This window comes from Schistocerca nitens, chromosome 2, assembly GCF_023898315.1.
Source record: "Schistocerca nitens isolate TAMUIC-IGC-003100 chromosome 2, iqSchNite1.1, whole genome shotgun sequence".
Lineage (NCBI taxonomy): Eukaryota > Metazoa > Arthropoda > Insecta > Orthoptera > Acrididae > Schistocerca > Schistocerca nitens.
Window position 1 is genome coordinate 205,960,210 of NC_064615.1, and position 23,958 is coordinate 205,984,167.

Sequence of the window (23,958 nt, forward strand, 5' to 3'; positions counted from 1 at the left end):
ACCATTGGTTCGCACACTTAAGGCTTCCCGTCATTCAAAGCAACGGTGAGAAAATTCTGAAATTTTTCTTTATACTTTCGTAATCGTTTGATCGCGTAATATTCGGCAATAAGATACATATGAAAATCAGAAAGTGTAGGCGTTTTAATCGTCAACATATAATACAGATATTGTCCAATTAACCAGGTATAGCTATTATTTTTAGATTTCGGAAATAATTTCCAGTCAGGGTGGAATATATCTCGCAGTTGTATTGCGGATGGCGTCGTTCTATTAATAAGAGCCAGTTTCATTCTCGTCCAATTCCAGATTTGCGTCTGATCTCGGCAGTATAAGATGTGTTGCAATGTTTCCACATGGCCACATGTGTCGCAAGTCGGTGTAGGCCGTAAGTGGATCTTACACAATTTCTCCCCCGTGGGCATCACCTCGTTCACAACATCATACCACACGGAACGAACTCGGGAACGAAGAAGGGGAGTGCTGATATTCATCCAAATTTGTTGCCAGTTCTTGCCAGGATACTTCATTTCTATAGAGTTATTCTGTTGCCGATTCGTAAAGACACTGTAGACAGCCGCAGCAGTGAATGGTTGCAGGTGTTGATGCACATAGCTGGACTCCACGTAATATCGGCGAATATGAACGAGCTCGGGATGGATATGTCCAACATTTATCGGTGGCGTCATATCCGGTGGTCGTAACTGCTGGAATAGACGCGCTGTAAGACCTGTCTGACTACATCGTAAGATCCTTGACGTTCGAGCTAGAAAAATCGCTGAGCACTGTAATTCAACATCTTTAAGGGCTAGACCACCCTTAGATCGAGGTAAAGCGGTAGCCTTGAAAGCGACTTTAAAAATATTACCTCTCCAAATGTACCAGCCTGCAAGGGCTAAAATTCTGTTAGCAATATCAGTAGGAATAGGGAGAACAGCGGCAACATGATAAATCTTGCTGAGAACATAATAATTGACGAAATGTGCTCTCTGAATCCTGTCTAAAGACCGCATATTGTGCTCTCGAATCAAAGCTCGAAGGACGTTGAGCTTCTGTTCCCAATTCACTCTTACCATTTCCCGTGGATTCGGAGTGAGAATCAAACCAAGGTGCTTGAGCTGGTTGGTTGCCTCTAACCAAAAGGTGTTCGCGAAGCGAGCCTGCGGACCTAAATGCAAGACTTTGGATTTCCGTTCGTTAAGGCGTGCACCGCAGGCGCTTGCATACCGGTGGACAAGCCGTCGCACGGTATCGAACTCTTCGTCGTTATTGATAAGGACGCTGATATCGTCCGCATAGGCATGACAGACGGTCTTTGTATTCAGCGTTTGAAGACCCGGTAAGGTGACGCAAAACGTCTTCAGTAGTGGCTCGATAGCAATGGCGAAAAGAGTCGTAGAAAGCGGGCACCCTTGTCGCAAACCTTGTTGAATGGGCACAGGGGCTGTTAACTGGCCGTTGAATTTGACGCGGGAAGTCGTATTGCAGATACAGTTCCTTAGTATCTGTACGAAATGCTGGTCGAAACCCAGTTTATCCAGCGTTCTGAACAGAAATCCATGGTTGGTCCTATCAAATGCCTTGTCGAAGTCAAAGAAAACTATTGCCAACGTGGTCTTGCAAATCCAAGTCAAATAGGCAATATCTCGGTATTCGCACAGGGCGTCTATCATTGATCGACCAGGAACCACGTTCATGTGATATGAACCAAGCACTTTACTGAGGACTGGCTTAAGTCTGGCATTCAGAATCCTAGTAAAGATTTTGAAATCTGCATTGAGCAGGGTGATTGGTCGTAAGTTATTGAGTGAAGTCCCCTGTGACGGTTTGGAAACTAAGACTATCAGGCCCTCAGTGAACTGCGATGGAAAAGCAGTATTCGTTAACAATTCATTATACATGAGAGTCAGTTCGTCGCCGAAAATATCCCAATACCGAAGATAAAATTCAACCGGCAAACCGTCTGATCCTGCAGCTTTTCCTTTCGCCGCAGACGTAATGATGGACTTCACTTCGAAGTTAGTTATGTTGGCCAGGAGCTGTGCGTGGTCGTCCGGATCCACCGATGCTGTAATGTTAGACAAAAAATCCTCTCCCGCCTCTACATCTGTGTCAGGCAGTGAGTAAAGTTGCCTGAAATGATTCCGAATAAAAGTCTTAAGCTCGCCTTGCTCATCATAAACACGACCATCGTCATCCGTCAGTTGAGTAATGATTTTTTGTCTGCCTCTTTTAGCTTCCCGTATGATGTGGTACAAGGACGCTGACTCGTTAAAGGTGTCATCGAAAGCGCGTGCCCTGACTTGGGCTCCTGCCAGAGACTCACGAACCAATGCGGTGATTTTGGCTTTGGTACGTTTGATGCGGAGGAGATTGCCAGGCAGTGCAGAGGAATCGTGATACAACTGGCGGAGAGCGGTAAAATAAAATTCCAACGTCTGTTTCTTCCAGTACGCCTTGGCCCTGGCAAACTGACAAATACATTTCTTTATGCGTGGTTTTACTAGCCCCGTCCACCAATCAACACGCTCCCTATATCTTTGTCGTCGCTGGAGGCACCATTGCCACGTCGCAATAAGATCCTTCTTCAGGTCGCCGTCGTCCAACAGTGCGACGTTCAGTTGCCATACGCCTCGACCCAAAAAGGTTTTCTGCGAGACGTGCCTAAGCGTAATGTGATACGCACAGTGATCGCTAAAATTAACAGGCCATATTTCACAATCCCTGGCAGCGCTTAAAATGTCTGTAGATACATAAAACCTATCCAGACGACTAGCGGAGGCAGTGGTAACATAAGTATATCCGGTCACCTGCGGGCGAAGTGAGCACCAGGTATCTTGTAAGTTCAGCCCATCAATTAAATCTCGCAACTCCAAACAAAAATTAAAATTCGGACACTGGTCTTCTCTGCGTACAACACAATTAAAATCGCCGCCCAATAAAATCTTCGAACAACCACAGGATAATAACGGCACAATTTCATCGCGATAAAAAACACTCCTATCCCTTCGGCCTGTAGATCCAGTCGGGGCATAGACGTTGATCAGAAGCAAATCTTCGAATCGTACGACAATCCCTCTTCCCGTTTCTAAAATCGCTCGAGGTCTACAAGTGATGCCCGCTTTGTACAAAATTGCAGTCCCTGCCTCATCGCCGATATTGATGATGGCCTCATAGCCTGTGACATTCCCGACCTTGGGTGTGACGACTTCTTGTAGGAAAACGATATCTATATCGGCGGCATACAGATAGTCAGTCAAACATTTTAATTTTACATCAGACGTTATTCGATGTATATTAGCAGTTGCAATTTTGTAATCCCGCATAAGAAGGGGTGGTGCCATGTTATTGCGTATCGTCAGCCCAGGAAGGCTGCCTGCTCGACCCCGGCGAGTGAGCGGTATCCATAAATGCGTCGGGTCCAGAACTGTCGACATGCATCCCCATATCGGCCTCCTCTGAATGCTGCACGACCTGTACTTCATCGTCCGTGACGATTCTCTCACATTCATCCGTCCGGAACTGCTTGATAGTACGCTGCAGTTTCTGTTCGAGAGTACGAGTTTCCTCTTCACTCTGCTTACGGACTGATTTCTTTTGTCGTCCTTTCTTCTGAGGACGGGTGTCCTCGACTTGTTCGTTGTTGTCTGAATTCGCAGCGGTAGGGGTAGCTCCCGTGGGAGACAGTACTTTGCCGGAAACTGCGCTGACTGGAGAAGACACGTCAAGGGGATGGGAAACTCGCGGCTGGTCACCAGAGTCCGCAGGTGTAAGACTCTCCACAGATGGGAGCATCTGTTGATCGGGCAACCGCGGCGGAAGTTCCACACGGACCACGCCAGCATCGGAAGGGCGCGAATTTCCGGCCCCGTCGTTTGCATAGGTTTCCACGTCAGAAGCAACGGGCATTCGGCTCGGCGTAGCGTTGTTTACACCGGCGGCGGGTACGTCAGGCACAACCTCAGTCGCGTGCAGCTGTGGCGCGCTAACGACAGACGGACCGACAAGGCTCTCGGCATACGTCGGCTTATTGCCATCCAGCCCAGCTGCAAGGGCATCACGTTGTCGTAAAACACGACGCACTGGTTTAGCACGTGGACACGCGGCCTTCATATGGTCCGGAGAGCCACAAAGTACACATGTACGTGGTTGCCCCTCGTACATAACGAGTGCTCGGAAGCCTTGTACCACGACATTCGACGGGATATGCTTAGATAGGTCAATTCGCGCTACCCTGACACCATTATCCACATTGAAGTGTTTAAGGCCACTCCACTGCTCTTGGTGAATTTCTAATACGTTCCCATACTGGGACAGACATTGCCGAATACGTTCAAGGTCAATTTCAAATGGTAGGTTGAATATACGGACCGTGCGCAGGCCTAACCCGGCATGGTTAACAACAACTTTACAAATTTCACCATCAGAATTAACGAACTCGGCAGTACCCTTAGTTGAGTCCATTACACGTAAACAAGGCTCGTCATTAACAAGTTTCACGTAAACGGCATTCGCTAGAAAATCGTATGAAAATCCTAAAACTTCCTCGTCTTTAAGACCCAATCTGTCGAAGAAAAAATCGACTAATTCGTAGACATGTGGTCGGGCAAACCCAAACGGGAATTGGAAACGCAACGTATAACGGCGTAACTGATCATCCATGGCAAAGGCCATGATGTACTCACAAGGCCCACAACTGCTGCAAGCGCCGCCAAACACGCGCGGAGCGAGCACACCGGCACGTCCGCACACGGCCGCTGCTGCGGCGGAACTGGTAGAGCTAACGGGCCTCGGTACAGAGAAACTTCCATCGCTTCGCGGCAATTGCTGTGCGTATTGCCATGTAACATTTCTATGGCAGCAGTCCAACAGTGTACCAGCGTCTCTTCTCCCTTTATTCCGCTGCTCGTAGTAATTTCATTGCGTGCCCGTTTCTCTCGACTGTTTTCGGCTGACGTTTACGAACCAGTAGCTATAATGCGAGGAGGACGTGAAACAGCATTTCGCACGGTCAAAACGTGTCGTGATTTGTTCCGAAAAAATTCCGTTCCGGTACCGTGAATCGAACCCGGGCCTCCTGGGTGAAAGCCAGGTATCCTAGCCACTAGACCACACCGGACGCGCACACTTTTCTCGGGGTTTGCACCCCCTCCAATCGCTTTCCGTGTCGCACTTTCCCTGTTTGCGAGCATCTTTTGGCGCGCCCATGGCGAGGCGCGCATGGCAAAAGTCACAATCCATTGCTTTTGGCCTCGTTGTTACAGGGGTAGGAGGAAAAGCAAAGCTGTAAATAGCAATATTTATTTACTTATTTCGCAAGTAAAGACCCGCTGCCTGTCATTATATTTCAGGTCGTACATTGTGTGACTTTACATGCTATATCATACGAAATTCAGTTTTATTACTAGGACTTTTTTTCTTGAAAATTTTACAAAAGAACTGCACGTAGTAATAACGGGAAGTAAACATTTTCACGGTGAATTGTTGAAGCCTTGTGGATAACAAACTACAAACTGTTTCGCTCCTTCGCAACCCCAGAGCCGTCAATTTAGCTGTGAACGAAAGTAAATTAAATGCCCCGGGTGAGGATCGAACTCACGACCTTAAGATTATGAGACTTACGCGCTACCTACTGCGCTACCGAGGCAGGTGATCGCCACACCTTCTGGAATCTCGGTAAGTAGCAAATACCAGTGGTAGAGAGTCTGCACTTCCTGGCTCAGTTTTTTCTGTTACTACACGTGCATTCCCGGCGCGGCAGGCAACTTGCGATGCTTGGCCGACGCCAGTATGTACAATAGCACGCAAGCGTCCAAACGAGAAGTCGTGCGCGCTGCATGTTTGGTTGTTTCCACACGGAATCCCGCGGTTCATTCTCATGGCCCACGCACTTCGAGTGCGAAAGACACGCAGCTCCAGTATCGGAGAAAAAACAAAATGATGCATCGGCCGGGAATCGAACCCGGGCCGCCCGCGTGGCAGGCGAGCACTATACCACTGAACCACCGATGCTCAGCTAGTTCACAGCTTCCTGGTGCTTTCCGCGGCAGACGTCTGAAGGGAAAGTGGGACTGCCGTCCAGCGCCGTCGCATCCTCCCGAGAGAATGCTACAAACGCTGAATCCTGCACTGCACTGCTTAAAAATGACGCCAGAACGCGATCGTCTAAGTACTGTTGCTTCGCACGCACGCGACGACTCTTGCCAAAGGACGCGAAATGTGCGTAGAGGCGCCGTCTGGATGCGCTCGCCTACCCCGTAATGCGCCTACTGCTACGACCACCTTCAGCCGCCGCCGACAGGCGGGAAGCAGACACAGCGCGGCGTGCGCGGAAGAAAACCGTGCGGTGGTGGTGTAATGGTCAGCATAGTTGCATTCCAAGCAGTTGATCCGGGTTCGATTCCCGGCCACCGCAGCCGGCTTTTTACTTTCGCGTATGAGTACTTTTGCCACGCGTCCTTAAATTAATGTTTCTTTCCCCCTCTTAGCCGCTGCAGGCCACCCTATAGTGTGTGCGTCGATTCCCCTTGAGTCTCGACTTGTCTCGGCTGACGCGAGAGCTGACGCTCTCCAGTCGGCCTATATCAAAAGGACAAGCACGCGAAACGACTGAGAGAGGTATGGCGAGGCGGGCACAACATTACTTATGCCTCAGGTAAAGACCCGCTGCCTGTTATCATTGTGTGATTTTACATGTTCTGTCATACAAATTCCGTTTTATTACTAGTACATTCCTTTCTTTCTTCGTTGAAAATTTTACAACGCGCTCCTTCATTACACTGTGGCCGCACGGCGCGACTTGGCATTCCGAGAGGCAAAACGTGGCGCCAGTGCCCGTGACCGAATAGCGCTGCAGCTCCGAAACCGAAGAGGAAAGAGAAATACGAATTGAAACTGTCGACAGTGCCCTGTGTTCGCAGGCGGTCACCCGCCCAAGCACTGACAACGCCCAGCGTCGCGCAGTAGCGGTGATCGGACGAGAAACTGTGTGTTCAGCGTGCTGTGACCAGTGAAGTGTTTTAGCGCGTCCCGGTCCCCTAGCAGCTCCCACAACAATGTGACGATTTCTTTGTCACCATACTTCCCCGGGGAAATCGGCGTTGCCTTTTTGAAATAGTAAAATCGTAGTGGCCCGCGGGGGGATCGAACCCACGACCTTCGCGTTATTAGCACGACGCTCTAACCAACTGAGCTAACGGGCCTCGGTACAGAGAGACTTCCATCGCTTCGCGGCAATTGCTGTGCGTATTGCCATGTAACATTTCTATGGCAGCAGTCCAACAGTGTACCAGCGTCTCTTCTCCCTTTATTCCGCTGCTCGTAGTAATTTCATTGCGTGCCCGTTTCTCTCGACTGTTTTCGGCTGACGTTTACGAACCAGTAGCTATAATGCGAGGAGGACGTGAAACAGCATTTCGCACGGTCAAAACGTGTCGTGATTTGTTCCGAAAAAATTCCGTTCCGGTACCGTGAATCGAACCCGGGCCTCCTGGGTGAAAGCCAGGTATCCTAGCCACTAGACCACACCGGACGCGCGAACTTTTCTCGGGGTTTGCACCCCCTCCAATCGCTTTCCGTGTCGCACTTTCCCTGTTTGCGAGCATCTTTTGGCGCGCCCATGGCGAGGCGCGCATGGCAAAAGTCACAATCCATTGCTTTTGGCCTCGTTGTTACAGGGGTAGGAGGAAAAGCAAAGCTGTAAATAGCAATATTTATTTACTTATTTCGCAAGTAAAGACCCGCTGCCTGTCATTATATTTCAGGTCGTACATTGTGTGACTTTACATGCTATATCATACGAAATTCAGTTTTATTACTAGGACTTTTTTTCTTGAAAATTTTACAAAAGAACTGCACGTAGTAATAACGGGAAGTAAACATTTTCACGGTGAATTGTTGAAGCCTTGTGGATAACAAACTACAAACTGTTTCGCTCCTTCGCAATCCCCGGCGCCGTCAATTTAGCTGTGAACGAAAGTAAGTTAAATGCCCCGGGTGAGGATCGAACTCACGACCTTAAGATTATGAGACTTACGCGCTACCTACTGCGCTACCGAGGCAGGTGATCGCCACACCTTCTGGAATCTCGGTAAGTAGCAAATACCAGTGGTAGAGAGTCTGCACTTCCTGGCTCAGTTTTTTCTGTTACTACACGTGCATTCCCGGCGCGGCAGGCAACTTGCGATGCTTGGCCGACGCCAGTATGTACAATAGCACGCAAGCGTCCAAACGAGAAGTCGTGCGCGCTGCATGTTTGGTTGTTTCCACACGGAATCCCGCGGTTCATTCTCATGGCCCACGCACTTCGAGTGCGAAAGACACGCAGCTCCAGTATCGGAGAAAAAACAAAATGATGCATCGGCCGGGAATCGAACCCGGGCCGCCCGCGTGGCAGGCGAGCATTCTACCACTGAACCACCGATGCTGAGCTAGTTCACAGCTTCCTGGTGCTTTCCGCGGCAGACGTCTGAAGGGAAAGTGGGACTGCCGTCCAGCGCCGTCGCATCCTCCCGAGAGAATGCTACAAACGCTGAATCCTGCACTGCACTGCTTAAAAATGACGCCAGAACGCGATCGTCTAAGTACTGTTGCTTCGCACGCACGCGACGACTCTTGCCAAAGGACGCGAAATGTGCGTAGAGGCGCCGTCTGGATGCGCTCGCCTACCCCGTAATGCGCCTACTGCTACGACCACCTTCAGCCGCCGCCGACAGGCGGGAAGCAGACACAGCGCGGCGTGCGCGGAAGAAAACCGTGCGGTGGTGGTGTAATGGTCAGCATAGTTGCATTCCAAGCAGTTGATCCGGGTTCGATTCCCGGCCACCGCAGCCGGCTTTTTACTTTCGCGTATGAGTACTTTTGCCACGCGTCCTTAAATTAATGTTTCTTTCCCCCTCTTAGCCGCTGCAGGCCACCCTATAGTGTGTGCGTCGATTCCCCTTGAGTCTCGACTTGTCTCGGCTGACGCGAGAGCTGACGCTCTCCAGTCGGCCTATATCAAAAGGACAAGCACGCGAAACGACTGAGAGAGGTATGGCGAGGCGGGCACAACATTACTTATGCCTCAGGTAAAGACCCGCTGCCTGTTATCATTGTGTGATTTTACATGTTCTGTCATACAAATTCCGTTTTATTACTAGTACATTCCTTTCTTTCTTCGTTGAAAATTTTACAACGCGCTCCTTCATTACACTGTGGCCGCACGGCGCGACTTGGCATTCCGAGAGGCAAAACGTGGCGCCAGTGCCCGTGACCGAATAGCGCTGCAGCTCCGAAACCGAAGAGGAAAGAGAAATACGAATTGAAACTGTCGACAGTGCCCTGTGTTCGCAGGCGGTCACCCGCCCAAGCACTGACAACGCCCAGCGTCGCGCAGTAGCGGTGATCGGACGAGAAACTGTGTGTTCAGCGTGCTGTGACCAGTGAAGTGTTTTAGCGCGTCCCGGTCCCCTAGCAGCTCCCACAACAATGTGACGATTTCTTTGTCACCATACTTCCCCGGGGAAATCGGCGTTGCCTTTTTGAAATAGTAAAATCGTAGTGGCCCGCGGGGGGATCGAACCCACGACCTTCGCGTTATTAGCACGACGCTCTAACCAACTGAGCTAACGGGCCTCGGTACAGAGAGACTTCCATCGCTTCGCGGCAATTGCTGTGCGTATTGCCATGTAACATTTCTATGGCAGCAGTCCAACAGTGTACCAGCGTCTCTTCTCCCTTTATTCCGCTGCTCGTAGTAATTTCATTGCGTGCCCGTTTCTCTCGACTGTTTTCGGCTGACGTTTACGAACCAGTAGCTATAATGCGAGGAGGACGTGAAACAGCATTTCGCACGGTCAAAACGTGTCGTGATTTGTTCCGAAAAAATTCCGTTCCGGTACCGTGAATCGAACCCGGGCCTCCTGGGTGAAAGCCAGGTATCCTAGCCACTAGACCACACCGGACGCGCGAACTTTTCTCGGGGTTTGCACCCCCTCCAATCGCTTTCCGTGTCGCACTTTCCCTGTTTGCGAGCATCTTTTGGCGCGCCCATGGCGAGGCGCGCATGGCAAAAGTCACAATCCATTGCTTTTGGCCTCGTTGTTACAGGGGTAGGAGGAAAAGCAAAGCTGTAAATAGCAATATTTATTTACTTATTTCGCAAGTAAAGACCCGCTGCCTGTCATTATATTTCAGGTCGTACATTGTGTGACTTTACATGCTATATCATACGAAATTCAGTTTTATTACTAGGACTTTTTTTCTTGAAAATTTTACAAAAGAACTGCACGTAGTAATAACGGGAAGTAAACATTTTCACGGTGAATTGTTGAAGCCTTGTGGATAACAAACTACAAACTGTTTCGCTCCTTCGCAATCCCCGGCGCCGTCAATTTAGCTGTGAACGAAAGTAAGTTAAATGCCCCGGGTGAGGATCGAACTCACGACCTTAAGATTATGAGACTTACGCGCTACCTACTGCGCTACCGAGGCAGGTGATCGCCACACCTTCTGGAATCTCGGTAAGTAGCAAATACCAGTGGTAGAGAGTCTGCACTTCCTGGCTCAGTTTTTTCTGTTACTACACGTGCATTCCCGGCGCGGCAGGCAACTTGCGATGCTTGGCCGACGCCAGTATGTACAATAGCACGCAAGCGTCCAAACGAGAAGTCGTGCGCGCTGCATGTTTGGTTGTTTCCACACGGAATCCCGCGGTTCATTCTCATGGCCCACGCACTTCGAGTGCGAAAGACACGCAGCTCCAGTATCGGAGAAAAAACAAAATGATGCATCGGCCGGGAATCGAACCCGGGCCGCCCGCGTGGCAGGCGAGCATTCTACCACTGAACCACCGATGCTGAGCTAGTTCACAGCTTCCTGGTGCTTTCCGCGGCAGACGTCTGAAGGGAAAGTGGGACTGCCGTCCAGCGCCGTCGCATCCTCCCGAGAGAATGCTACAAACGCTGAATCCTGCACTGCACTGCTTAAAAATGACGCCAGAACGCGATCGTCTAAGTACTGTTGCTTCGCACGCACGCGACGACTCTTGCCAAAGGACGCGAAATGTGCGTAGAGGCGCCGTCTGGATGCGCTCGCCTACCCCGTAATGCGCCTACTGCTACGACCACCTTCAGCCGCCGCCGACAGGCGGGAAGCAGACACAGAGCGGCGTGCGCGGAAGAAAACCGTGCGGTGGTGGTGTAATGGTCAGCATAGTTGCCTTCCAAGCAGTTGATCCGGGTTCGATTCCCGGCCACCGCAGCCGGCTTTTTACTTTCGCGTATGAGTACTTTTGCCACGCGTCCTTAAATTAATGTTTCTTTCCCCCTCTTAGCCGCTGCAGGCCACCCTATAGTGTGTGCGTCGATTCCCCTTGAGTCTCGACTTGTCTCGGCTGACGCGAGAGCTGACGCTCTCCAGTCGGCCTATATCAAAAGGACAAGCACGCGAAACGACTGAGAGAGGTATGGCGAGGCGGGCACAACATTACTTATGCCTCAGGTAAAGACCCGCTGCCTGTTATCATTGTGTGATTTTACATGTTCTGTCATACAAATTCCGTTTTATTACTAGTACATTCCTTTCTTTCTTCGTTGAAAATTTTACAACGCGCTCCTTCATTACACTGTGGCCGCACGGCGCGACTTGGCATTCCGAGAGGCAAAACGTGGCGCCAGTGCCCGTGACCGAATAGCGCTGCAGCTCCGAAACCGAAGAGGAAAGAGAAATACGAATTGAAACTGTCGACAGTGCCCTGTGTTCGCAGGCGGTCACCCGCCCAAGCACTGACAACGCCCAGCGTCGCGCAGTAGCGGTGATCGGACGAGAAACTGTGTGTTCAGCGTGCTGTGACCAGTGAAGTGTTTTAGCGCGTCCCGGTCCCCTAGCAGCTCCCACAACAATGTGACGATTTCTTTGTCACCATACTTCCCCGGGGAAATCGGCGTTGCCTTTTTGAAATAGTAAAATCGTAGTGGCCCGTGGGGGGATCGAACCCACGACCTTCGCGTTATTAGCACGACGCTCTAACCAACTGAGCTAACGGGCCTCGGTACAGAGAGACTTCCATCGCTTCGCGGCAATTGCTGTGCGTATTGCCATGTAACATTTCTATGGCAGCAGTCCAACAGTGTACCAGCGTCTCTTCTCCCTTTATTCCGCTGCTCGTAGTAATTTCATTGCGTGCCCGTTTCTCTCGACTGTTTTCGGCTGACGTTTACGAACCAGTAGCTATAATGCGAGGAGGACGTGAAACAGCATTTCGCACGGTCAAAACGTGTCGTGATTTGTTCCGAAAAAATTCCGTTCCGGTACCGGGAATCGAACCCGGGCCTCCTGGGTGAAAGCCAGGTATCCTAGCCACTAGACCACACCGGGCGCGCGAACTTTTCTCGGGGTTTGCACCCCCTCCAATCGCTTTCCGTGTCGCACTTTCCCTGTTTGCGAGCATCTTTTGGCGCGCCCATGGCGAGGCGCGCATGGCAAAAGTCACAATCCATTGCTTTTGGCCTCGTTGTTACAGGGGTAGGAGGAAAAGCAAAGCTGTAAATAGCAATATTTATTTACTTATTTCGCAAGTAAAGACCCGCTGCCTGTCATTATATTTCAGGTCGTACATTGTGTGACTTTACATGCTATATCATACAAAATTCAGTTTTATTACTAGGACTTTTTTTCTTGAAAATTTTACAAAAGAACTGCACGTAGTAATAACGGGAAGTAAACATTTTCACGGTGAATTGTTGAAGCCTTGTGGATAACAAACTACAAACTGTTTCGCTCCTTCGCAACCCCAGAGCCGTCAATTTAGCTGTGAACGAAAGTAAATTAAATGCCCCGGGTGAGAATCGAACTCACGACCTTAAGATTATGAGACTTACGCGCTACCTACTGCGCTACCGAGGCAGGTGATCGCCACACCTTCTGGAATCTCGGTAAGTAGCAAATACCAGTGGTAGAGAGTCTGCACTTCCTGGCTCAGTTTTTTCTGTTACTACACGTGCATTCCCGGCGCGGCAGGCAACTTGCGATGCTTGGCCGACGCCAGTATGTACAATAGCACGCAAGCGTCCAAACGAGAAGTCGTGCGCGCTGCATGTTTGGTTGTTTCCACACGGAATCCCGCGGTTCATTCTCATGGCCCACGCACTTCGAGTGCGAAAGACACGCAGCTCCAGTATCGGAGAAAAAACAAAATGATGCATCGGCCGGGAATCGAACCCGGGCCGCCCGCGTGGCAGGCGAGCATTCTACCACTTTTTTTTTTTGTTTGTTTTTTTTTGTATTTTTTTTTTTGTTTTTTTTTAGGGCCTCCCAACTCCCCTTATAGCCCTCCTTGCTCTCACCAAAATATGCCTTCTTCGGCGAGCTTCAACGCTATATTTGCTGGACTGTCGAACTTCTTGGAACAGAGGAATAACTTAAAACAAAATCATCTTCTCCTCAGATGGTATGCTGTCTTCTGCCAGAGAAAAATGAAGAACTAAAAGTAATTTTATCTCGGAATTCGTGGACGGTCTTCCTTCCTCCGCCGGTTCAACTCTTCAGCTCGTATTTCAACTAAAAACATATTCCGCTTGAAAGTAAAATATTCTCCCTCTTGACGAACGTGGCACTCCGATGTAGCAGAGAGTTGTTACAAAACAGGTGTCAAGCAGCACGACAGGAGAGTTGACGTCGAAGTGTGCATCACACGAAAGAAATAAAAATCACCTAAAAGTAATAAAATGAAATCGCGACAGTCCGGGAACAGAAATTAAGAGACTGGAAAAAAACACTCCTACAACTATGAATGTTCCACACAAACAGGCCGTATCGTCCAAAATACCCATGAAGTCCCGGGCACAAATTAAATTCCTCAAAATTAAAGGGACACTCCTCGCTTGGAGATAAAACCAGAACGACCCGTAGTGAGTTGGTGGCACAATTCACCAACCATAACACAAATAAAACAAATAAAAGTATGAAAAATAAATAAAAAGTGGAACGCGTCAGTTCAGTAAATCGCAGTTCAAGGTGTTTGTCGCAGTTCCATTTCATAGCCATAATCCAAGGCCGCCTTCAAAAAATTCGCAAACAGTTCGCGAAATTGAACACAATCCTTCAGTATCATATACTGGGCCCACAAATAATCCAGGTAAATCACAGTATCAGTGACGGCCATATCTATAAGGGCATAAATCGTATGCCCTAATAGCCAGACAGTGGCGTTATTTTTTGTCCGCGGGAAAGCTTGGAAGTTAGGCACTATCACACGACGAACAGTCACAAGGTGAGGAGGCGTTCTATTAATGTGGGCGACCATTCGTTGACACAGCCGCCATACCGTCGACACCGATGCACACTCAAAACGATGTTCCCGTGTGTCCACAACACCACATCTTCCACAGGCGGCAGAGGGAAGAAGGTGAATGTCGGCTAGCCGCTGGTTCGTCGATAGCGTGTTGTTGACGATTTTAAACCAGAGCGCACTCACGTCCGACGGCAACACTGGGTTGTTGATGTTTGCCCACACCTTCACCCATTCCACTGTGGGGTTCCGGAGCACCAATTTATGACGCGGAGGTCGTCCAGTCAGGGCAACGTAGAGTCCGCGGGCGGTCCTGTGTCTGTCGGTAGCCGTTGACAGAGCATAGCTCCTCCTTAAAAAGTACTCCCGTATGTAGGACATCTTGTACGGGATGGCCGCGAGAGAGACGGGCGCCGCTTCAGAGTGTGGGCGGTAGAGCTCCAGGAGTGCCGCGGTAGTTCCTGCCGGGTCGTCGGACTGCAGGGTGGCTGTCCGGTGGACGAGCAGCGCGCCGCATTTGCGTGGAACGTCGATGAACCCGAGTCCGCCCAGCTGCCTGTCGATGACACAGGTCGAAGCCTTGACTTTAAAAATTTCATGCCGCCACAGCAGCCAGTAGACTGCCTGCGAAATCGCCCTCCCGACCGGCTTCGGAACACTAAGCAGTTGGGCGATGTACCACGCATTCGATAAGATGAATGTATTAATGACAGCCACACGTTGATGTAAGTTGAGTCGGCGACCTGAGTGGCTGCGACATAGGGCCTTCACAGTGCCAAGAATTCGCCTCCAGTTTAAAACTTGCATTTTTTGTGGGCACGCTACAATGTCGAGTCCTAAAATTTTGTGGGTGCGCACAACACGGAACCAGTCCTGTTCAGCAGACAGTTCCCACCGACCCAGTGGTATCAATACAGTTTTCCGCGTATTCAAAACGGCGCCAGAGGCACGTTCGTACAATGTCAGAACATCGCGAACTCTGTCCAAGTCATGTGCCCGCCCCATGAAAAGTCCCACGTCGTCAGCATAGGCAGCACATTTGAGTGAGACGTGACAGACCTGGACACCTTCAATGATGCGACCGACTGCGCGCAAAAACGGGTCGAGCGCAATGACAAATAGGAGCATTGATAAAGGACAGCCCTGTCTGACAGATCTTGTAATAGGAATGGGCGGCGACTGCCAACCAGTGATTACAATTACTGATGTCGCCGACGTTAAAAGATGCCGTATAGCATCGAGAAAGTGGCCGCCGAACCCCAGTTTTGTCATGACGGACAGAAGATAATCGTGCCCGATACGGTCGAATGCATTGGCAAAGTCGATGGAGAGAATGCCAGCCGACAGGTCATTAATTGCTGCGTACGCGACCACGTCTCGGTATGAAGCCGCAGCGTGAAAAATGCTACGACGTTTCACACCACACGACTGAAAGGGACTGATGATCCTGTCCATGACCACACTGAGTTTCGTTGCGAGGCATCGTGCCGCCAGTTTATAATCTGCATTTAAAAGTGTGATAGGGCGTAATGCCTCAACACGACATGCTGTCGGTGTCTTCGGAATTAATACAATACGCCCTTCAACGAACTTCGAAGGGACAGCAGCACCACGAACAATTTCATTTATCATGATCGTCAAAGTCTCACCGAAAATATCCCAATAAGCCAGGTAAAATTCGATGGGAAGACCATCGAGACCTGGAGACTTCCCCCGACGACACGAACGCAAGACGTCTTTCACATCGTCCTGTGACAACATCTCATCCAGTGACTGACGGTCAGATTCAGAGATGACAGTATCCAATTCATCTAATAGAAAGGAACGTGCGACATCGTCGGCAGCAGTCTGTCCGAACAGTCTCTTAAAATGGTCGGAGACGTAGGGAACGATCTCATGCTTCGTCGTGAGACGAGCACCCGTGGCCGTGATGAGGGTGGTAATGTCTTTCCTCCGCGCCAACCGTTTCTCGCGTGCCAAGTGGTAAAGCGTTGGCACTTCGTCAATGGTGTCACACTGCGGCCGGCTCCTAATCAGAACACCGTGTGCCTTGTGGAGGTGATGATGGAGTATCTTGCTTTTAATTCTATTCAAACGTGCGCGTAAGTTTTGATCTGGCGCCACGGGCGCATCAAGCGCATCTTGGAGGCACTGCTGATAAAAGGCAATGGTGCGCCTCTCCCAAAACGACGCCTCCCTTGCATACCGCATCGCAACACTGCGCAACTGTGGTTTGGCTAAGTCGACCCACCATTGTAAGACCGTGGCATAATTTCCCCGTTTTTCAGAACAAAGCCGCCACACGTTCTGAATCTCGCAACGTAAACCGGCGTCAGAGAGATGACGGGTATTAAGTTTCCAAATACGGGAAGGTGGCGCCTGCCTATTGGCCAGTAATTGCACGTCACACACAACACCGCAGTGATCACTAAAAGCGACGGGATGTACCGCAACCCTCTGAAGATAGGTTTGAAGTGGCCGCGACACATAAATACAATCAATTCTGCTGGCACCTGTCGCATAAAAATGTGTGTATTGCGTCGTGGTAGGATGAAAATGACGCCAAACATCGATCAAGTCATTGGTCACAATTAGTTGGGAAAGTTCCGGGCACCTGGTAGCCGTGGGAAATTGATCGGCTGCAGCAGTAACACAGTTAAAGTCGCCGCCAACTACTACATTGCGGGTCGACGCAAAGAACGGAACCACATCTTGATTAAAAAAAACAGAACGAGCACGTTTATGATCAGTGCCACTCGGCGCGTATATATTAATAAATGTGACCTCCTGGATCGTACACGTAAGTAAGCGGCCATTCGGTAAAAATTGAACGTTAGATGGTTGCAATACAGTTTTATAAAGAACAGCGGTGCCACAAGTTCCTTCCACGTTAATGTTATAGATTACATCGTAGCCAGGGACGTTATGAAAGCGCTGAACAGTGACTTCTTGGAGTAATGCAACGTCATAGCCTCCCAAAGTTAAAAAGTCTATAAAACTTGCTATTTTATGCGCAGCTATGATGCGATTTACATTGAGTGATAAAACTGAAAAGGTCTTTAGATGTTGACGAGCGGCGGCCATTTAAAACACAGACACTCAAGAATTAGCAAGAAAATGAGAAACGGAAGACTCAGATGCAGCGCCTTAAGCACCCCAATAAAACAGTCAAGAAGCACTGCAACACATTTCGTAACTCGTGGACAATACTGTGCAGAATATTTACTGTGCCACAGTTATTGTCATTATTAAGGGTGTAAATAGCATCGTAGCCTGGAATATAGCTAAAAACATCACTAGACACTTCTTGAAGAAGGGCAATACTAAAATTTCCATGATATAAAACATCTTTAAATGCAGCTACCTTTTGCACCGCTGAAATACCGGCAACGGTTAATGTCAAAACAGAAAACACAGTCGATGGGTGTGGGTGCGTTGACATTTGAGGCAGATGGACAAAACAGAGCAATATAAAGCACCAACGAAGTGATAAAACGCCGGACGTATACTTAAATGAATGGCAGCTGGCATAAAATGGAATTTGCAATAGGTCGTAAAACACTGTAGCGGTTAGTAGCAAGGCTACAAAAACATGGCACAACAATACACTGGACACAGTTCAAGACACATGCGTTTCTAGGTCAATTACAATGTAGACGGACTCATTAGAATGATGTGAGTCTGCGCGCATGGCTACTGGCCCCCCTCGTCCTCCTGCTGCCACCACGGGCTGTGACTGTCAGGTGGCGGGGGTGGTCGTGCGTCGCCCGACGGCTTGGTGGCTTCCGCCCGGCCGCCGCGCGATGTTACGGCCGGCTGTGACGGCACAGAATGTTTGCGCGGGCGCTGTGGTAACTGCTCACTGCCCTGTTCTAATTTACGCTTCGCAGCAGCAACGTCCTGTTCCTTCTCAGCACTGAGAAATTGTTTTAAGCGTTCAGTGTGTGCTCGAATCTTCTCTGTCCTGGCGGGGCTGCTACTACGAGAGGAACCTTGTGACATCGCCTCACTTTCACTGCCACTCTCCGTGGCTGGCGGATTCGCGAGGGCGGCTGGGTTCGGATCCTTGACCTGTTTACCCTTGCCCCGCTGGCGACGTTGCGTTTTATTTGCCGCTGAAGGCTTCACAGGATCGGCAGAAGTTGGCACCGGAAGGGGCGGCGGGGGTAAAGAAGTGTCTGTTGCCTTCACCGGTTCCGATTGAACGGCATCGGCATTAACAGAGCGTGCGTCCCTTTCGTCATCAACCCGGTCGGTCGGGGTAGGCAGGTCCTGGACAACCTCCAGTTCCTCCTGCCCGACAGTCGTGTGGCTATGTTCCGCGACGGACGGGTCTTCGTCGGAGGCAACGGTCGTCGGTCGCTCGGTCGGTCGGTCGGTCGGACCGATAAACGATGTTCCTGCTACAATCTCACTCATTAGGGGCACAAATTTATCGCCACCACCCACAACATCTTCACGCGGTAACTGAACAGGCCGCCGTCGAGGGCAGTCACCCCTCAAATGTTCCGTAGAATGACATACGGCACATGTCGGCGGTTGCCCGATATATGAGACCTGTGCACGAACCCCACCAATTACAAAGTAGGAAGGAATATGTTGTTTCAGGTCCATCCGTACACTACGGACACCACTAGCAACTTTATAACGATATGCACTAGACCATTTCTCCATTGTAACGTTAAGAACGTCACCAAATCGCGACAAGGCACGAGATAAAACTTGATCAGGGCATTCCGGTGGGACATTAAAAACTCGAACAGTTCGAATACCAAAACCTGACGCCACAATTTGCACATTACTAATACTGCCGTCTGCATGTTTAAAACGGCGACTGCCACCAAATTTAGCAACAAACTTTTCACACATGTCCCCAGAGGTAAATTTCAAGAACAAGCAATACTGAACAAAGTCCAATTGAAAAGTGTCTACGATTTCTTCCGGTATCTTTAGGTCTTCGAATAACCACTCGTGTATTTCAAACGCGGTAGGCCGGACAGCACTTCTATCAAATACACACTGAGCGGTGTTAGCTCTCGAAAATGTCGACATTTTGTTACTTACAAATCTTCAATGCAGAAATCACGAACAACGAAGCGCCAAAGTCCCGGCGATGTAAACAAACCGACGACGGCAGTGGAGCTCCGCGCGACGTGCTGCCTGGTGCTTTCCGCGCAGACGTCTGAAGGGAAAGTGGGACTGCCGTCCAGCGCCGTCGCATCCTCCCGAGAGAATGCTACAAACGCTGAATCCTGCACTGCACTGCTTAAAAATGACGCCAGAACGCGATCGTCTAAGTACTGTTGCTTCGCACGCACGCGACGACTCTTGCCAAAGGACGCGAAATGTGCGTAGAGGCGCCGTCTGGATGCGCTCGCCTACCCCGTAATGCGCCTACTGCTACGACCACCTTCAGCCGCCGCCGACAGGCGGGAAGCAGACACAGCGCGGCGTGCGCGGAAGAAAGCCGTGCGGTGGTGGTGTAATGGTCAGCATAGTTGCCTTCCAAGCAGTTGATCCGGGTTCGATTCCCGGCCACCGCAGCCGGCTTTTTACTTTCGCGTATGAGTACTTTTGCCACGCGTCCTTAAATTAATGTTTCTTTCCCCCTCTTAGCCGCTGCAGGCCACCCTATAGTGTGTGCGTCGATTCCCCTTGAGTCTCGACTTGTCTCGGCTGACGCGAGAGCTGACGCTCTCCAGTCGGCCTATATCAAAAGGACAAGCACGCGAAACGACTGAGAGAGGTATGGCGAGGCGGGCACAACATTACTTATGCCTCAGGTAAAGACCCGCTGCCTGTTATCATTGTGTGATTTTACATGTTCTGTCATACAAATTCCGTTTTATTACTAGTACATTCCTTTCTTTCTTCGTTGAAAATTTTACAACGCGCTCCTTCATTACACTGTGGCCGCACGGCGCGACTTGGCATTCCGAGAGGCAAAACGTGGCGCCAGTGCCCGTGACCGAATAGCGCTGTAGCTCCGAAACCGAAGAGGAAAGAGAAATACGAATTGAAACTGTCGACAGTGCCCTGTGTTCGCAGGCGGTCACCCGCCCAAGCACTGACAACGCCCAGCGTCGCGCAGTAGCGGTGATCGGACGAGAAACTGTGTGTTCAGCGTGCTGTGACCAGTGAAGTGTTTTAGCGCGTCCCGGTCCCCTAGCAGCTCCCACAACAATGTGACGATTTCTTTGTCACCATACTTCCCCGGGGAAATCGGCGTTGCCTTTTTGAAATAGTAAAATCGTAGTGGCCCGTGGGGGGATCGAACCCACGACCTTCGCGTTATTAGCACGACGCTCTAACCAACTGAGCTAACGGGCCTCGGTACAGAGAGACTTCCATCGCTTCGCGGCAATTGCTGTGCGTATTGCCATGTAACATTTCTATGGCAGCAGTCCAACAGTGTACCAGCGTCTCTTCTCCCTTTATTCCGCTGCTCGTAGTAATTTCATTGCGTGCCCGTTTCTCTCGACTGTTTTCGGCTGACGTTTACGAACCAGTAGCTATAATGCGAGGAGGACGTGAAACAGCATTTCGCACGGTCAAAACGTGTCGTGATTTGTTCCGAAAAAATTCCGTTCCGGTACCGGGAATCGAACCCGGGCCTCCTGGGTGAAAGCCAGGTATCCTAGCCACTAGACCACACCGGACGCGCGAACTTTTCTCGGGGTTTGCACCGCCTCCAATCGCTTTCCGTGTCGCACTTTCCCTGTTTGCGAGCATCTTTTGGCGCGCCCATGGCGAGGCGCGCATGGCAAAAGTCACAATCCATTGCTTTTGGCCTCGTTGTTACAGGGGTAGGAGGAAAAGCAAAGCTGTAAATAGCAATATTTATTTACTTATTTCGCAAGTAAAGACCCGCTGCCTGTCATTATATTTCAGGTCGTACATTGTGTGACTTTACATGCTATATCATACGAAATTCAGTTTTATTACTAGGACTTTTTTTCTTGAAAATTTTACAAAAGAACTGCACGTAGTAATAACGGGAAGTAAACATTTTCACGGTGAATTGTTGAAGCCTTGTGGATAACAAACTACAAACTGTTTCGCTCCTTCGCAACCCCAGAGCCGTCAATTTAGCTGTGAACGAAAGTAAATTAAATGCCCCGGGTGAGGATCGAACTCACGACCTTAAGATTATGAGACTTACGCGCTACCTACTGCGCTACCGAGGCAGGTGATCGCCACACCTTCTGGAATCTCGGTAAGTAGCAAATACCAGTGGTAGAGAGTCTGCACTTCCTGGCTCAGTTTTTTCTGTTACTACACGTGCATTCCCGGCGCGGCAGGCAACTTGCGATGCTTGGCCGACGCCAGTATGTACAATAGCACGCAAGCGTCCAAACGAGAAGTCGTGCGCGCTGCATGTTTGGTTGTTTCCACACGGAATCCCGCGGTTCATTCTCATGGCCCACGCACTTCGAGTGCGAAAGACACGCAGCTCCAGTATCGGAGAAAAAACAAAATGATGCATCGGCCGGGAATCGAACCCGGGCCGCCCGCGTGGCAGGCGAGCATTCTACCACTTTTTTTTTGTTTGTTTTTTTTTGTATTTTTTTTTTTTTTTTGGTTTTTTTTTAGGGCCTCCCAACTCCCCTTATAGCCCTCCTTGCTCTCACCAAAATATGCCTTCTTCGGCGAGCTTCAACGCTATATTTGCTGGACTGTCGAACTTCTTGGAACAGAGGAATAACTTAAAACAAAATCATCTTCTCCTCAGATGGTATGCTGTCTTCTGCCAGAGAAAAATGAAGAACTAAAAGTAATTTTATCGCGGAATTCGTGGACGGTCTTCCTTCCTCCGCCGGTTCAACTCTTCAGCTCGTATTTCAACTAAAAACATATTCCGCTTGAAAGTAAAATATTCTCCCTCTTGACGAACGTGGCACTCCGATGTAGCAGAGAGTTGTTACAAAACAGGTGTCAAGCAGCACGACAGGAGAGTTGACGTCGAAGTGTGCATCACACGAAAGAAATAAAAATCACCTAAAAGTAATAAAATGAAATCGCGACAGTCCGGGAACAGAAATTAAGAGACTGGAAAAAAACACTCCTACAACTATGAATGTTCCACACAAACAGGCCGTATCGTCCAAAATACCCATGAAGTCCCGGGCACAAATTAAATTCCTCAAAATTAAAGGGACACTCCTCGCTTGGAGATAAAACCAGAACGACCCGTAGTGAGTTGGTGGCACAATTCACCAACCATAACACAAATAAAACAAATAAAAGTATGAAAAATAAATAAAAAGTGGAACGCGTCAGTTCAGTAAATCGCAGTTCAAGGTGTTTGTCGCAGTTCCATTTCATAGCCATAATCCAAGGCCGCCTTCAAAAAATTCGCAAACAGTTCGCGAAATTGAACACAATCCTTCAGTATCATATACTGGGCCCACAAATAATCCAGGTAAATCACAGTATCAGTGACGGCCATATCTATAAGGGCATAAATCGTATGCCCTAATAGCCAGACAGTGGCGTTATTTTTTGTCCGCGGGAAAGCTTGGAAGTTAGGCACTATCACACGACGAACAGTCACAAGGTGAGGAGGCGTTCTATTAATGTGGGCGACCATTCGTTGACACAGCCGCCATACCGTCGACACCGATGCACACTCAAAACGATGTTCCCGTGTGTCCACAACACCACATCTTCCACAGGCGGCAGAGGGAAGAAGGTGAATGTCGGCTAGCCGCTGGTTCGTCGATAGCGTGTTGTTGACGATTTTAAACCAGAGCGCACTCACGTCCGACGGCAACACTGGGTTGTTGATGTTTGCCCACACCTTCACCCATTCCACTGTGGGGTTCCGGAGCACCAATTTATGACGCGGAGGTCGTCCAGTCAGGGCAACGTAGAGTCCGCGGGCGGTCCTGTGTCTGTCGGTAGCCGTTGACAGAGCATAGCTCCTCGTTAAAAAGTACTCCCGTATGTAGGACATCTTTTACGGGATGGCCGCGAGAGAGACGGGCGCCGCTTCAGAGTGTGGGCGGTAGAGCTCCAGGAGTGCCGCGGTAGTTCCTGCCGGGTCGTCGGACTGCAGGGTGGCTGTCCGGTGGACGAGCAGCGCGCCGCATTTGCGTGGAACGTCGATGAACCCGAGTCCGCCCAGCTGCCTGTCGATGACACAGGTCGAAGCCTTGACTTTAAAAATTTCATGCCGCCACAGCAGCCAGTAGGCTGCCTGCGAAATCGCCCTCCCGACCGGCTTCGGAACACTAAGCAGTTGGGCGATGTACCACGCATTCGATAAGATGAATGTATTAATAACAGCCACACGTTGATGTAAGTTGAGTCGGCGACCTGAGTGGCTGCGACATAGGGCCTTCACAGTGCCAAGAATTCGCCTCCAGTTTAAAACTTGCATTTTTTGTGGGCACGCTACAATGTCGAGTCCTAAAATTTTGTGGGTGCGCACAACACGGAACCAGTCCTGTTCAGCAGACAGTTCCCGCCGACCCAGTGGTATCAATACAGTTTTCCGCGTATTCAAAACGGCGCCAGAGGCACGTTCGTACAATGTCAGAACATCGCGAACTCTGTCCAAGTCATGTGCCCGCCCCATGAAAAGTCCCACGTCGTCAGCATAGGCAGCACATTTGAGTGAGACGTGACAGACCTGGACACCTTCAATGATGCGACCGACTGCGCGCAAAAACGGGTCGAGCGCAATG

The 23,958-nt window shown here is 49.9% G+C and overlaps 21 non-coding genes across 21 annotated transcripts; 4 read left to right on the forward strand and 17 right to left on the reverse strand.

The window, feature by feature from the left end:
• Nucleotides 1–5,047: 5,047 nt before the first annotated feature.
• On the reverse strand, nt 5,048–5,119 carry Trnae-uuc (transfer RNA glutamic acid (anticodon UUC)). Its single transcript has one exon. It is a non-coding gene; the product is annotated as a tRNA-Glu (tRNA).
• A 455-nt stretch (nt 5,120–5,574) lies between these two features.
• Trnam-cau (transfer RNA methionine (anticodon CAU)) lies at nt 5,575–5,647 on the reverse strand. The gene has a single exon. It is a non-coding gene; the product is annotated as a tRNA-Met (tRNA).
• A 294-nt stretch (nt 5,648–5,941) lies between these two features.
• Trnag-gcc (transfer RNA glycine (anticodon GCC)) lies at nt 5,942–6,012 on the reverse strand. The gene has a single exon. It is a non-coding gene; the product is annotated as a tRNA-Gly (tRNA).
• A 331-nt stretch (nt 6,013–6,343) lies between these two features.
• Trnag-ucc (transfer RNA glycine (anticodon UCC)) lies at nt 6,344–6,415 on the forward strand. Its single transcript has one exon. It is a non-coding gene; the product is annotated as a tRNA-Gly (tRNA).
• A 713-nt stretch (nt 6,416–7,128) lies between these two features.
• Nucleotides 7,129–7,202, reverse strand: Trnai-aau (transfer RNA isoleucine (anticodon AAU)). Its single transcript has one exon. It is a non-coding gene; the product is annotated as a tRNA-Ile (tRNA).
• Nucleotides 7,203–7,459: 257 nt separating this feature from the next.
• Nucleotides 7,460–7,531, reverse strand: Trnae-uuc (transfer RNA glutamic acid (anticodon UUC)). Its single transcript has one exon. It is a non-coding gene; the product is annotated as a tRNA-Glu (tRNA).
• A 456-nt stretch (nt 7,532–7,987) lies between these two features.
• Nucleotides 7,988–8,060, reverse strand: Trnam-cau (transfer RNA methionine (anticodon CAU)). The gene has a single exon. It is a non-coding gene; the product is annotated as a tRNA-Met (tRNA).
• Nucleotides 8,061–8,354: 294 nt separating this feature from the next.
• On the reverse strand, nt 8,355–8,425 carry Trnag-gcc (transfer RNA glycine (anticodon GCC)). Its single transcript has one exon. It is a non-coding gene; the product is annotated as a tRNA-Gly (tRNA).
• Nucleotides 8,426–8,756: 331 nt separating this feature from the next.
• Trnag-ucc (transfer RNA glycine (anticodon UCC)) lies at nt 8,757–8,828 on the forward strand. The gene has a single exon. It is a non-coding gene; the product is annotated as a tRNA-Gly (tRNA).
• A 713-nt stretch (nt 8,829–9,541) lies between these two features.
• On the reverse strand, nt 9,542–9,615 carry Trnai-aau (transfer RNA isoleucine (anticodon AAU)). The gene has a single exon. It is a non-coding gene; the product is annotated as a tRNA-Ile (tRNA).
• Nucleotides 9,616–9,872: 257 nt separating this feature from the next.
• Nucleotides 9,873–9,944, reverse strand: Trnae-uuc (transfer RNA glutamic acid (anticodon UUC)). Its single transcript has one exon. It is a non-coding gene; the product is annotated as a tRNA-Glu (tRNA).
• A 456-nt stretch (nt 9,945–10,400) lies between these two features.
• Trnam-cau (transfer RNA methionine (anticodon CAU)) lies at nt 10,401–10,473 on the reverse strand. Its single transcript has one exon. It is a non-coding gene; the product is annotated as a tRNA-Met (tRNA).
• A 294-nt stretch (nt 10,474–10,767) lies between these two features.
• Trnag-gcc (transfer RNA glycine (anticodon GCC)) lies at nt 10,768–10,838 on the reverse strand. The gene has a single exon. It is a non-coding gene; the product is annotated as a tRNA-Gly (tRNA).
• Nucleotides 10,839–11,169: 331 nt separating this feature from the next.
• On the forward strand, nt 11,170–11,241 carry Trnag-ucc (transfer RNA glycine (anticodon UCC)). The gene has a single exon. It is a non-coding gene; the product is annotated as a tRNA-Gly (tRNA).
• A 713-nt stretch (nt 11,242–11,954) lies between these two features.
• Nucleotides 11,955–12,028, reverse strand: Trnai-aau (transfer RNA isoleucine (anticodon AAU)). The gene has a single exon. It is a non-coding gene; the product is annotated as a tRNA-Ile (tRNA).
• A 257-nt stretch (nt 12,029–12,285) lies between these two features.
• Trnae-uuc (transfer RNA glutamic acid (anticodon UUC)) lies at nt 12,286–12,357 on the reverse strand. The gene has a single exon. It is a non-coding gene; the product is annotated as a tRNA-Glu (tRNA).
• Nucleotides 12,358–12,812: 455 nt separating this feature from the next.
• Trnam-cau (transfer RNA methionine (anticodon CAU)) lies at nt 12,813–12,885 on the reverse strand. The gene has a single exon. It is a non-coding gene; the product is annotated as a tRNA-Met (tRNA).
• Nucleotides 12,886–19,740: 6,855 nt separating this feature from the next.
• Nucleotides 19,741–19,812, forward strand: Trnag-ucc (transfer RNA glycine (anticodon UCC)). Its single transcript has one exon. It is a non-coding gene; the product is annotated as a tRNA-Gly (tRNA).
• Nucleotides 19,813–20,525: 713 nt separating this feature from the next.
• On the reverse strand, nt 20,526–20,599 carry Trnai-aau (transfer RNA isoleucine (anticodon AAU)). The gene has a single exon. It is a non-coding gene; the product is annotated as a tRNA-Ile (tRNA).
• Nucleotides 20,600–20,856: 257 nt separating this feature from the next.
• Trnae-uuc (transfer RNA glutamic acid (anticodon UUC)) lies at nt 20,857–20,928 on the reverse strand. The gene has a single exon. It is a non-coding gene; the product is annotated as a tRNA-Glu (tRNA).
• Nucleotides 20,929–21,383: 455 nt separating this feature from the next.
• On the reverse strand, nt 21,384–21,456 carry Trnam-cau (transfer RNA methionine (anticodon CAU)). Its single transcript has one exon. It is a non-coding gene; the product is annotated as a tRNA-Met (tRNA).
• Nucleotides 21,457–23,958: the final 2,502 nt, after the last annotated feature.